Source organism: Ambystoma mexicanum, chromosome 4q (assembly GCF_040938575.1).
Source record: "Ambystoma mexicanum isolate Mex_15411 chromosome 4q, UKY_AmexF1_1, whole genome shotgun sequence".
NCBI lineage: Eukaryota > Metazoa > Chordata > Amphibia > Caudata > Ambystomatidae > Ambystoma > Ambystoma mexicanum.
In genome coordinates, this window is record NC_090928.1 from 776,053,296 (window position 1) to 776,067,091 (window position 13,796).

Sequence of the window (13,796 nt, forward strand, 5' to 3'; positions counted from 1 at the left end):
AGCCAGTTATCAAGATGTAAGGAAGAGGAGGGAGAGATGGAGAGAACACAGAGCTGGGTTAACAGGGTATAGGGAGAGCGGAAGAAGAGGAGAAGAGGAAGGTCTTGAGGAGTTTCCGGAATTTAAGAAGGTCAGACTCAAGACGGAGGGCGGCAGGGAGGCTATTCCAGAGGGAGGCACCTGCTGAGGATAAGAATCACCCTCCAAATCTCTGCTTGGAGAACCGGCTCACTTGCAGAAGGTTGGAGGTATATGATCAGAGGGCTCATGAGGGACAGTATTTAGGTAGGCAGTGTTGCAGGTAGGTAGGTCCCAGGCCCCAAAAAGCCTTGTGGACAATGCAGAGGGTCTTGAAGTTGATCCTTGCAGCCACAGGGAGCCAGTGAAGGGATTTCAGCGCTGGAGAGATGCGGTCCCTCGGCTTGAGGCCAAGGATAAGTCTCAAGGTTCTGTTCCGGATGAGATGCAGAGGGCGCAGGGCCAAAGAAGGGAGGTTGAGGAAGAGGCTGTTGCAATAGTCCAGCCTAGAGAGAAGCAAGACTCTGGAGACAGTGAGCCGCTGGGGGAAAGTGAGAAAAGGAAGGGTACCTCTGAGGAGATGTAGCTGATAGACTTTTTAGAGATTTCAGAGATGTGAGAGGAGAAGTAGAGAGTGGAATCGAAGATGACCCCAAGGTTTTCTGCCTTGCAGGTGGGTGCGGGCGCCGGGCCAAGGGAGGCCAGCCAGAGGGAAAGTGGAAAAGCGGGAGCAGGGGTCACAATGCAAATGATCTCAGTCTTACTGGCGTTGAAGCAGATGTTGTTTGCAGGACACCATGACTGAATAGCAGACAATCAGATATGAGCGAGGAGGAGACAGCGGCTGAGGGTATCCTGAAAGATAGTTGCGTGTCATCTGTGTAACACTGGAAGTTAGAGGTAAAAGTGGCAATCACATGTGCCAAGGCAGCCATATTAGATGTTGAAGAACCAGGGGGAGAGGTTAGATTGCCTGGGGAATGCCACAGGTTGAGAGAGTCGAGAAAAAGGCTCTGAGTTCCACCTGGGATGGGCTGTCGGAAATAAAGGAGATTAACCATGCCAGGGCCTGACCTGTGATTCCCAGGGTATAACAGAGACTTGCGATCAGGATGTTGTGGTTAACCATGTCAAAGGCAGAGGAGATGTCAAGGAGAAGGAGGACAGAGGGAGTGTTAGTGTCAGGATTGGAGAGCAGGTCTTCACAGGTGTACAGAAGAGCAGTTTCCGTGCCTCTGGATGCTCTAAAGCCAGACTGATGGTCATGTAAGCAGCCAATAGATTTGGTGTGGAGGGTCAGCAGAGTGATAGCCAACTTCTCCAGGAGTTTGCCCACAAAAGGAGTGATGGGGATAGGGCAGTAGTTTTCTGCTGTAATGGAGGGGTCGGCAGAGGGTTTCTTGACCAGAGGGTGCATAAGGGAGTGCTTAAGGGCAGTTGGGAAAACTCCTGTGGAGAAGGAGAGATTACAGAGATGTTAGTGATGGATTCACCCTCACCCACACCCAGTGCAATATCACTCTGGAATACCCAACGGGAATGGACCAGCTCACCCTTCTCCTAAAAATCAAGACATTCATCCATGCCCCAAATTTCCAAACATTTGCACACGCCCTGGTCAACTTCCACCTGGACGATGGCAACACACTACTCACAAGAGGGAAAACACTAAGAAAAAGGCCTTTCCTGCTGCACACACACTGTCTCTGAAACAAGTTACCAATGTACAACAGGCTATCCCCTCTATTCTTCACTTGACTGCATTTCAATTAAAAACCTTAAAACCCTACTCTTGAATGAACATCTCACTAGTCACGGATCACTGAAGTGCGCTCTACTTCTCCCCCTCCTGAGCTTCTTTTCTCTCTTGCTCCCCCGACCTATCCCAACTACCTCTCATACCCCTGCAAACTACCTGTAAATCCTGGGTGCACCTAGCTAGGTTGACACTGTCTAAATTCCATACAAACATACATATATACATTTTTTGAAATGCTTCCCCACAGCAAGGTTTAGAAGGAAGAGGTTTGTCCCAAAACAATCACCATTTTTGGAAAATGAATTGCAAAGACCGAGCAAGCGGGTGTTTGTGTAAATTGGGTGCAAGTAATCAGAAGTACATTGACTAATTTGTAGAACTTGAATAAAAGGCAACTTGCTCAAGTGCATGTGCCATGTGCCATTTTGACATTCATGTGTAAATAAAATGTGTGCCAGGGGAAAATTGCAAACATTGTTCAATTTGTTGTGTTATGAATCAGTCATTTCACGTTAGCACCTGTTAGAGATCCTGGGAACCAATCAGGATATAGAACTTCCAGGCATGTGGCCATTGATCCTGATGATCCTCATGATTCCATTAGTCGCTCTTGATGACAGCAACTTTCCCTGCACTGCTGCACCCCACACCACTCCTCTCCTGCTTGCTGCCTATGAATTATTGCTGCCACTTGTTCTGCCCGTTTTCAACTCCCGCTCTGCCTCTCTGTTTCTCTCTCTCTCTCGCTGTGCCAACATTCACATGTATGCAGTAGAAAAAGAGACTACCAAACATCTGCTGCTCAGTGTCCATTTCAAAAGTGCTTTGTATTTCTTCTTGACAACTCAAGTGGCATTATGTAACACCCAACTCCACAGCTAGATGCCAAAAGTCTTATTGGCAAGACCCCTGGACAATACTGGATGTTTTGAACCCTTGGTCCTACTTATGAACCCTTGCTTCGCCTGGGCTCAGAACATCCAAAATTGCCTGGGGCTCTCTGTAATAATGCTTACTTGTTTTATTTATTATGTTATGGTATGTTACTTGGCATTTATATAGCGCCTTATGTATCATTGGTATGATCTCAAAACGCTGGTAGGTTGAACACCCTCGGGAACCGTAGTTCAAGTCAGTAGAGAGAGAAAGAGTCATAAGGTGCGTGTGTGCACCTGAAATGTGTGCAGCCGGTGTGGCAGTTGCATGATAGCTGCCTCTTAGCAGTAGGTGTAGTGGTTGGGAGGTCAGGTATATGTGTTCATTCTGGAGGGATGACGCCCAGACTGATTTGTGGCTGCATTAGGCCTGAGGAGAAGCTTAAGCTAGCAGTGTGTGCTCAGCTTGCTGTGTTTAAATAGGATGATGAGGAGTATGTGGTGGGTGTTAGTATGAGAACAGCTATACTGAATGTGTCATAGTATCGCTGTGTTCTAGTTGAGTGTTGGTGTATAGGAGAGAGTAAGCATGGTAGTGTGATATGGTGGTTATCAGTTAGGCGCTTGAGATTGAGCACTCCATCTGTACCATCTATTCTATCCGTTTTATTTACTCTGTCCGTTCATTCCACTTCTTCGGTTCATCCATTTCGTCTGTTGCATCCATCTGGATATCAGTAAGGCGTTTAATATCAAGCACTCCATCTGTACCATCTAGTCTATCTGTTTTGTGTACTCTGTCCGTTCGTTCAACTCCGTCTGTTCCTCCATTTTGTCTGTTTTACCCATTTAATCTATTAGTCCTTCCATCATTCCATCCTCTCAACCCATCATCCACATAGCTTGCTCCAGCCATTCCATAAACCAATTTCATCCTTCCCATCCGTTTATGTGTTCTATCAGTTTCATCCTTCCTATTCATCCGATCAGCTCTGTGTGTTTCACCCATTCCATCAGTTCCATCCACTCAATCGGTTCCATCCGCACCATCCATTCCATCCACTCCATCCATTCCATCCACTCGATGTGTTCTATCCACTCCATCTGTTCCATCCACTCCATCTGTTCCATCCACTCTGTCCACACCATCTGTTCCATCCACTCCATCTGTTCCATCCACTCCATCTGTTTCATCCACTCTGTCCACACCATCTGTTCCATCCACTCTATCTGTTCCATCCACTCCATCTGTTCCATCCATTCCATCTGTTCCATCCGTTCCTCTGTTCATCCATTCATCTGTTCCATCCACTTCATCTGTTCCATCAGCTCCATTTGTTCCATCAACTCCATCTGTTCCATCCACTCCATCTGTTCCATCCCCCCTACCGCTTTATTGGTTCCTTCTGTTCTATCCGTTCCATCCACTCCAACTGTTCAATCCACTCCATCTGTTCCATCCATTCGATCTGTTCCATCCACTCTATCAACACCATCTGTTCCATCCACTCTATCAACACCAACTGTTCCATCAACTACATCTGTTCCATCAATTACATCTGTTCCATCCACTCCATCTGCTCTATTCGTTCCATCTGCTCTATCCATTCCATCCACTCCAACTATTCCATCCATTCCACCTGTTCCATCCACTCTATCTGTTTCATCTGTTTTGTCCACTACATCTGTTGCATCTATTCCTTCCACTCCATCTGTTCCATCCACTCCATCTGTTCCATCCATTCCATCTGTTCCATCCACTCCATCAGTTCCATCTGCTCCATCAGTTCCATCCGCTCCACCAGCTCCATCCACTCCATCTGTTCCATCAACCCAAACTGTTCCATCCACTCCATCTGTTCCATCCACTCCATCTTTTCCCTCCACTCCATCGGTTCCATCCACTCCATTTGTTCCATCCACTCCATCAGTTCAGTCTACTCTGTCCGTTTCGTCCACTGTATCCATTCCATTCACTTGATTCATTCCATCTGTTCCATTTGTTAAAACTACTCATCCTTTTCATTCGTTCAATCTGCTCGTCCGTCACATCCATTCCATCCACTCCATCCGTTCCATCTACTCCATCCGTTCCATCCACTCCTTCAGTTCCCATCCACACCTTCCATTCCCATCCTCACCTTCCGTTCCCATCCACTCTTTCCGTTCCCATCCACTCCTTCCATTCTATTCACTCCTTCCATTCTATCCACTCATTCCGTTCCATCCACTCCTTCGGTTCCATCCACTCCTTCGGTTCCTTCCATCATCTATTCTGTCTGTTTTTTCTTTAATGCATCCGTTCCATCCACTGCATCCGTTCCATCCAATTCATCCATTCTATCCACTTCATCCGTTCTATCCACTTCATCCATTTCTTCCGTTCCCATTTGCTCCATCTGTTCCAGCTTCCATTCGTCCCATCTATTCCTTTTGTTCCATCTATACCATCCGTCCCATTCATTCAAACCAGTACGTTCATTTGCTTCAATTTGTTCACCTTTTCCATCCATTTCATTCGTTTATCCACTTTATCCATCCATTCCATCCTTTCTACGGGTTCGATCTACTTTTAATTTCATCTACTTCATCCGTTCTTTATATTTCATCTGTTCTTTATATTTCATCCGTTCTATCCAATTCATCCGTTCCATCCACTTCATCCATTCCACCGACTGCATCTGTTCCATCCACTTCATCCGTTCCATCCACTTTGCCCATTCCTATACACTTCATCTGTTCCTATCCACTTCATCCGTTCTATCCACTTCATCTGTTCTTATCCACTTCTTCCGTTCCTATCCACTTCATCCGTACCATTCACTTCATCCGTTCCATCCACTTCATCCTTTCCTTCCACTTCATCCATTCCTTCCACTTCATCTATTCCACCCACTTCATCCGTTCCATCCACTTCATCCGTTATATCCGTTTCATCCACTTCATCCATTTCATCCGCTTCATCCACTTCATCCGATTCATCCACTTCATCAGTTTCATCCACTTCATCCGTTTCATCCACTTCATCCATTCTACTAAGTTTATCCGTTTTATTTACATTGCCAATTTAGATTTCTGTTTGTTTGATCGGTCTCTGTGCTAGATTGTTATTTTTGATTCAACAACCTTGGGTTTCTTTTTATTATGGTAGTTTGCTCTGTTTGTGCTAAGAGTCAATTTTAGGGGAAGAGCCACGTTTTCAGTAATTTTGCGGAAAGACATGAGGTCTTCGGTGAGTCGAATGTGTGGTGGAAGTGAGTTCCACAAAGTGCGGGCCAAGGCTGAGAATGATGATCCACCTAACTTGACTGAATTGGTGTTTGGTATCACTATGAGGCGGGCAGAGCTTGATCTTAGAGTGCACGATGGATGATAGGGTTTTAGCTTGTCCTGAAGGTTTTGAAGGTCACCCTTCCTCCAACCCGGAGCCAGTGGTGAGTTCTGAGAGCTGGGGAGGTGTGATTTCTTGTGCCAAGTGCTAGTAGTAGTTTGGCTGCAGCATTGTGTGCTCTTTGTAGTTTAGTCAGGACTCCGAGGTAGAGGGAGTTAGCATGGTCAAGTCTTGACATTACAATTGATTGGACAGCAACAGGTCTATTGGGAAAGGAGAGGTATGGGAAAATGGCCTAAGCATTTTGAGGTGGTAGTGATAGGACTTAGAAACGTTGTTGACTTGGTGCGAGAGGGTTAGGTCAGAGTCGAGAGTGCATCCAAGGTTTTTTACTGAAGTTGAGGTTGTCGGGAGATTGCCCATGGATGATGGCCTGGGTAGAGGGTGAGGAAGAAGTTTGGTGTTGCCCCATGCCATGATTTCAGTTTTGCTGGGGTTTAAAAGGAGGTGGTTTGTAGTCATCCAGTGATCAATGTCAAGTAGGCAGGCAGCGAGGTTGGGCTGGCAGTTGGGTTTTGAGTTAAGGAGTTTTAGGATTAGTTGGGTGTCGTCAGCGTAGTTGTAGCACATGGTATTGTGCGAGCGGATTATTCGTGGGAGGGTGGACATGTAGAGGTTGAACAGGAGGGCTGATAGGCACGATCCTTGCGCAACTCCGGCATTGAGTGGTCGGGCGGTGGAGACAAAGGAGGAGATGAGGGTTATTTGTTTCCTATTTTTAAGGAAGGATGCTATCCACTTGAGAGCGTTTCCACTGATTCCTAGGGAGTGGAGGCGGTCAAGGAGGATTGAGTGGTTGATTGTGTCAAAGGCAGTGGATAGGTCAAGAAGGATTAGTGCAGCGCATCCTGCAGAGTCTGCAGTGTTTTTAAGGCCATCCCAGATTGAGGTCAGGGTGGTTTTGCTTCTGTGTCGGCATCTGATTGAGCGGGGTCTAGGAGATTGTTGGCTTTGACAAAGGCGTTTAGTTGGGAGTAATCGGTTCGATCGATGAGTTTAGCAAGGACTTGGTGTCTGAGATGGGGCAGTAGTTTTTGGGGTCTGGAGGGTTGAGGCACAGTTCTTTTTAGGAGGGGTTTGACATGAGCAGGTTTGAAAGCGTAGGGAAAAATTCCTGAGGAAAGGGATTCGTTTATGATGGTTCTCGCATATTCTCCTGCGCAGGTAGATGTGAATATTTCTTTGAGGGTTGAGGCTGGGCAGGGGTCTAGCGGGGAGCCGGATGGTTTCTGGGCAGAGAGTAGTTACGTAAATTGGTCAGTTGATATTGGTGTGAACGAGTCGAAAGTCGGGTGGGTTGTAATTGCAGGAGGGCTGGCAGGTGGGGTGGGTGGATTGTGCAGTGGTGCAGGAGGGCCAGTTCATTGATTAGGGAGTTTGTTCTTTCGAGAGCAGTGGTGTAGAAGTGGAGAGAGAGTGAGTCACAGAGTGATTGAGAAGGGGTTGATTGGGTGGTGGTACATGATGGTTTGGTGAATTCAGAGATGATTTTGTGAAGTTCTTTGCTGGGGTTTCCACAGTTGAGGATTCAAGAGTTGTAATGGGCTTTTTTTGCTTTCTGGATTTCGGCTTTGTAGTTGCAATGGTGCCGGGCTAAGGTGAATCTGCTTAAGGTGGTTTTATCTTTCCGCCATTTGCGTTTGAGGGATTTATATAGTTGTTTTGCAATCTTCAGTTCTGGTGTAATGGTCATGATGCACATACATATTCTGACGTTTCAAGAAACTCACCCAGTGTGTAGAATAGAAAAGCGCTTGAAAGGAAGGCAGTCCCATCCATTCGACTGTACGGCAGGCAGCAAGACAGCAGACAGCAAGAGCACTGATGTGTATAACCTTGGAAAATGTAAAGAATAGTATGAAAGTTGGGAACCTAAAATATCTGTCTGGTGAGGCTTTGTGACTAGCACCTTTGGGGCATTGTACATTTTGTTGACATAGAATCAGCAAGCAAGGTGTGACGCCATCAATGTCTACAGAAGAAACACCACTCCCTGGGACACAATAAACAAAGTACAGCCTGATGTAATTGCCTACTATGTAGTTGGATAGCAAAGACATTAAAGAGTACAGATGGACTCAAATCAAAAGGATAACATTAAGAGATGAAAGCAGAATGTGTAGAAATTGTAGGAAACTGTGGTCAGCAAAATAATCTTCATTAGGACCTGATTTGTGTAATGAGTCACTGTGTGGTATGTGGAAAGTGCAGTAATTATCATTACAGAAGGTAGCTGCCCTAGATGATATGTTCAGAAAATCATCAGTGTTTCAGGTAAGGTTTTCTTTAAGTGATTCAGACTAAAATGGAATAAATGTGACAAAAGTGTTTAGAATAACTTGAGTTTGTATTATATTTTTTTGTGTCTATTGAAAACCCAATCCAAAAGACATCTTTTTCCATATACTTTTTTTTTACATGAACATTTTAATGAAACTTAAAAAAAATGATGCATGAGTTTTGGAATGTGGCGAGCAGTAGGGGCTGGTGATTGTTTTAATTGGTCGTGTGCACATATTTGCCACAAATGTATAAAAGCAACCGAGCAACCGAGCATAGTGAGGGAGCCCGAACCAACCAGGGGCATCTGTGGGCTGTTCTCCCCCCACATTTGTTTTTGAATAAAAGGTTAAAATGGTGCACTATACAGCACACTTACTGTTAAAAATTGGGTAAAAAGCCAGACAGTGTGTAATCGGTTTTGTAGGATAGTTCATAAAAAAATCTAATTGATGCAAGTCACCAACAGTGCACAGGATCATTTCCCAAAATATTTTCATGATGACATTCCCCACAATATTTGCCAGTATAAAATAAATGTCTGCCCATATTTGCCGTTACCTACACAAAAGAATATACTCCTGTTGGCCATTAAAAATGCCATGCTACAATAAGAACACATGGTCAAACTGGCTGCTCCAATGCAGGTCAGTCCAGACACATAATAGCATTTGTGTCTGCTGCAGTGTGATTCTGTGTTGTCAGAAAGACGGAAGTCTCTTTACACTGTTTACTGCCTTCACTACGAAGAGGAAGAGGTGTGTTTTTCCTATAAATCCTCTGAACGCGGCAGAACCAATAGTGTTTCTGTGTTACCGCGGACCTTGGTACTCGGGAAGAGCGACTGTGTCCAGACTGCAAGCCTCAATTTGGTTCCACCTTTCCTGCTCTGCACCGTTGACCTCGTCCCTCCCATAAAAGACTCTGCTTCAGACGGGTGCTGTTCTTTATTTCTGACCGAGACCATCCAGAACTGCAAGGTAAGGCAAAACTGCAAACACTTTTCTGCCCCCAAAAAAGCACCCTGCACACACAGACATGCCAGGTAAAGCTACATGCAGAACACAAACAAACAAATCAGAAGCCTTTTGGTAAAACAAATGAACATAGAATACAGGAGTGGTGGCTGGGGTGAAAATCAATCAGAGGGGGAAAGTGAGCAGGAGGTAACTTCCCCAGCCAACACTCCACATATGCCAAATGCAGATGCGAGTCAGATAACATCTTATTTCAAGTCCAACACGTCTAATAAATGTGACAAGGAGCCTGCAGTGCCAGGAGGAAATGTGCCATTAGACACAGTAGCAGAATTGGAGAATGGTAGGGTATTACCTTTGGATTTATCTGAATTGTTTGGCAATATCGATGATCGCTCGCACTGAACTTGTGCTACTCTATGTGTAACTCTGCCCGGATTACTACCGCCATCAGAGATACCAACGGAAGTGGGGCGGTCCTACTGCAGTGGTAAATGACCTCGCGATTCAACATTTGTCAGTCTCTCCAAACGTATTCCCTGAGTCCCACAGTGCTACGAACTCACCAGTCTCCCAAGAAGTTCATGTCAGTGATGCTAACGAAGGCCACGTTTCTGTGCATGAAGACAAGCTGGCAAAAGAGTCTACAGAGCACTCTGAATGTTCCTCTAATGTGGGAGTAGCCTCATCACCTGGTGTACTCCATTTTGCAATAAAAATTTTACTGAAGCTGTGTGTGGCCGCATACAAACAGATATTCAGAAGCATAGTGACCAGCTTGAACTTCTGTGCGCCCACCCTCATTTTAAAATGGCACCACATAAGGGAGTCGGCGCGTCTAGAGGCAGCCTGGTAGACTCAAGTCACTTAAGGCCCATTGTAATTGAGTCTCAGGAAGCAGTACATGCAGCGTGTGATATAGAGGCACTTGCCTCCTCCCACCTTGTGTACCCTACTCGAAAGGAGCTTTGACAGAGAGCACTAGCCCACACTTCCTCAAATGGTGATGTAGACCAGCCGATGAATTCTACAATTGAATCGGTAGTCTCTCAGCACCAAAAGTCGTAGCGAGCAGAGAAAAAAGAATCTTGCCGCAGGAAGTGTACTCAGCTGGCTTCGGGGAAGCTAACTAGCTGGTTGTTGAAGGATAACCAGTCTGTTGTGGTAAACCCGCTCGACACGTCTGATCAGCATCTGATCGAGGGAGAAGTGGAGACCATAGTCCCACAGTCTGAGGTGCCTCAGGCTGACCAAGAACCCCAATCATCAGGTACAATAAATGCAGGTCTCACGACAGGGAACAAAGTGCAGCCTACCCCGGATTCTAGGATTCTTTCACTTTGCGGAAAGCCAGAGGCCCAGACAAAGACATACAAATTGTTCAAAAATCCTTGGGTTGTTTGCAAAAATCCCTGCTTTGCGCATCTTGACATCTTGTGAATTCAAGTTTATCGAACCCCTGAAATTAGGCTTTGGTGGAATGTCACGTATACATTGTGTAGTACCAGCAACTGCTTCTCTGATAAGAGCCCAACACAAATCATTGAGTTATTTGACTTACATCTGAGATAGACCTGTGGTCATTGCTTCGACTGTACCAGATATGATATGATAGGTTATTTATAACGCGCTTAATACCCAGAGGTTTCTAAGCTCGGACCCGGGGATCGAACCTGTGTTGCTCCGTGTCGTCTTGCTTCCAAGGCGAACACGTTGCCCTTGAGCTATCCTCCTGAGACTCTAGATGATTGTGTTCACTTCAAAAAATGCAACAACGGAGGGAGTATGACAAGTGGTCGATCCCCAATGGTCCGAGAAACATCTGAGATCTTGGACAATGCGAAGGGATTGCACTGGCTTCAGATTGTATTGCCAGGCATTCAAAATAAGCAAAAGTGAGAATTAATTCTGTCCTCTTGGAATACTAGAGGCCACTGTCACTTTATAACTGAAGGGCTCTTACAAAATGCGTTGTCTGAATGTTGTGTGTTTATGCTACAGGAAACATGGTTATGCTCAAACTTCCATATGTATGAGTATGTATTGTACCAATCACCTGTGAAAAAAAGGTGCAAAAGGTCGCCCATATGGTAGTTTAATAACGGCAATTCGAAATGAATTGTGTTCCTCCCTAATTCTTCCCCTCAAACAAAGTGGAAATGTGCTTGCTGTAGAACTAAGGGTTACTGTATCATCCAAAGCCCATTGCATGTTGTTGATTAATGTATACGATCCCCCAGATGGGGGAAGTACGGATGACATATTCAACTATCTGGATTCTACTGTAACAATGGAAATGATATGGGTCTGATAGCGGGGACTTAATGCTCGATGTAAGGAGTCAATATTCAGAGGCAAATATGAAGCTATCTCTGCAAAAAGCACCTTTGAGAAGAAAAAAAAGGTGAATAACAGGGGTAGACAATGGACCAGGTTCCTGGAGGAGTGGAACATGTCAATAATAAATGGGAGAACCCGAGTGATATCCCGGGGAGACCCTCCTGAGATCTGGGGCAAGTCAAGCCACTCTAGCTTCCCTGTGTGGAAATGTGCCCCTGTTGGAGATGGTAAAAGATCTAAAAGTGCATGATATGGTTTTTAGCAACCACTCTTCAGTAATGTTAAAACATTGCATCCCCGGTATGGCACAGGCTAAAAATGGTCCTGGTATGCTGATCTCAAACCAGGCGGGAAACCATTATCCAGTGGTTGGCAGCCAACATACGCAGGGCATGCAGGGAAATGCGCATCAAGGTGGATGAAGCGATAGAGGCCATGCGATTTATGATGGTCGACGAATTGGAGACATGGTCATCTGAACGGGCACAGAGGACAGTTACCACCAGGGGAAACCTTTTGACGAATGTGGAGAAAAAGTCTGTCCATAACTATGAGCCAGTTATTCGAAAGGCACCTCTCTGGCGTTCTCTGCTCTCCTCCAACTGGTCTCTGCACCTGTTGCCTCTCCAAGCTGGGGTTGACAGCTTTGTTAGTCCATCATCCATACCTATATAGTCCCGCCGTGGCTGATTGTATAACTCCTTTGTTTCTGTTGATAACATAATCCTCATGCCTCCTCTGGGCCACCTCATACCAGTATTAACACAGTCAATGACCCTCATGTCTCCTGTGCTCTTTTTCGTCCTAGTACATTTGGCGTTGGCTTTATCTCCTGTATTACAACAATACATATGTTTACTTTTAATGAAATCTTTCTGAACAGTGGGAGGGCTAGGAAATGTTGGGGAGTGACCACATTCAATGGGCTGTACCCGAGGTGATAGTCCTTGTCCCCAGAGGGGGAATCCCTCCCCTTGAGTTCCTCCCGCATTAAACCGCCCTTAGGGAGACTATTTGGTAGCAGCCACAACTCCCTAGCTTCATGAAAAAGGGCTTCACCTTTGGGAGAAGTGACAACACCTTGTGAATCATCACATTTCTTAGGCAGTGCTCCAACCCATATCACTTCCAAGAAATAGATGGTATTCTCTTGACATGGTTCTAATGACTAGTTAAAACAAAAACATTTCTCCTATAGTGTGTACTGTTACCCAATATGCAAAGCTTTCTTCATGGAATGTCTATCTTTATCGCATTACTACTACATGCAGAAAAAACAATTTGGGCAGTGTGCGTATATTCAAAATGATCCTCATCACTCACTATGAATGCTAGTAGGTGATACACTGTACACTGTTGTTAAAATAATCTTGACGTCTTACCTATTTTCGGGAAGTCAAGCAGAACTCACTGATTTAATAGAAGCTGCCTTGTCAAGCTGCATGTTTATTTCCCAATTTGTCAGCCTCAGTTTGTTTGCCATTTATTTGCTTATGAGCCACCCTTTCCATAGACTCATAAGATAATACAGCCTTTCACAAGATCAATGATTATCCCACAAAGAATATCTTTCAATCATCAGCACTATCTGCTCAAAAATATTTATGATCACTCATAATAAATGTTTATTGAAATTATTACATTATAATATATGCACATTATTAGCCAATTATATGTGAATGGACCACAGACTTTGATTTTACATGCAGCACATACTTTATTACATATATTGCACATAAAATGCATCGCAGTGTTTAAAAAGGACAGAGGTCTAGGTGAAAGCAAATGATGTTAAAAAATAACAAAGACCCGAGCACTGATTTATTTAAATCTGCTACTTTGTTTTGCAGCAATAGCAAGGCATTCCATTGGTGCAATAATGTTGGACATTGTTGTGGCATGCAGATGTATTCCAATTTTTAGACTATGTGTTTCCAGGGCTAAGACTGTAAAAGTGAGACCATGTACAGACTCAAATTCCATTTTTGTCACACACGGGTTTGGCGACCGACTCTTTTTTCTATTTGTGAAGGCCAACATGCAATGCAATTCACCCCCTTTCTGTTCCCATGCACTACCTCGAGGTCTTGCCTGCTGTCTACAATTGTTTCCATTGTGTGTAAGGACAGCTAGCCATGACCTTGCCTTCAATCCAT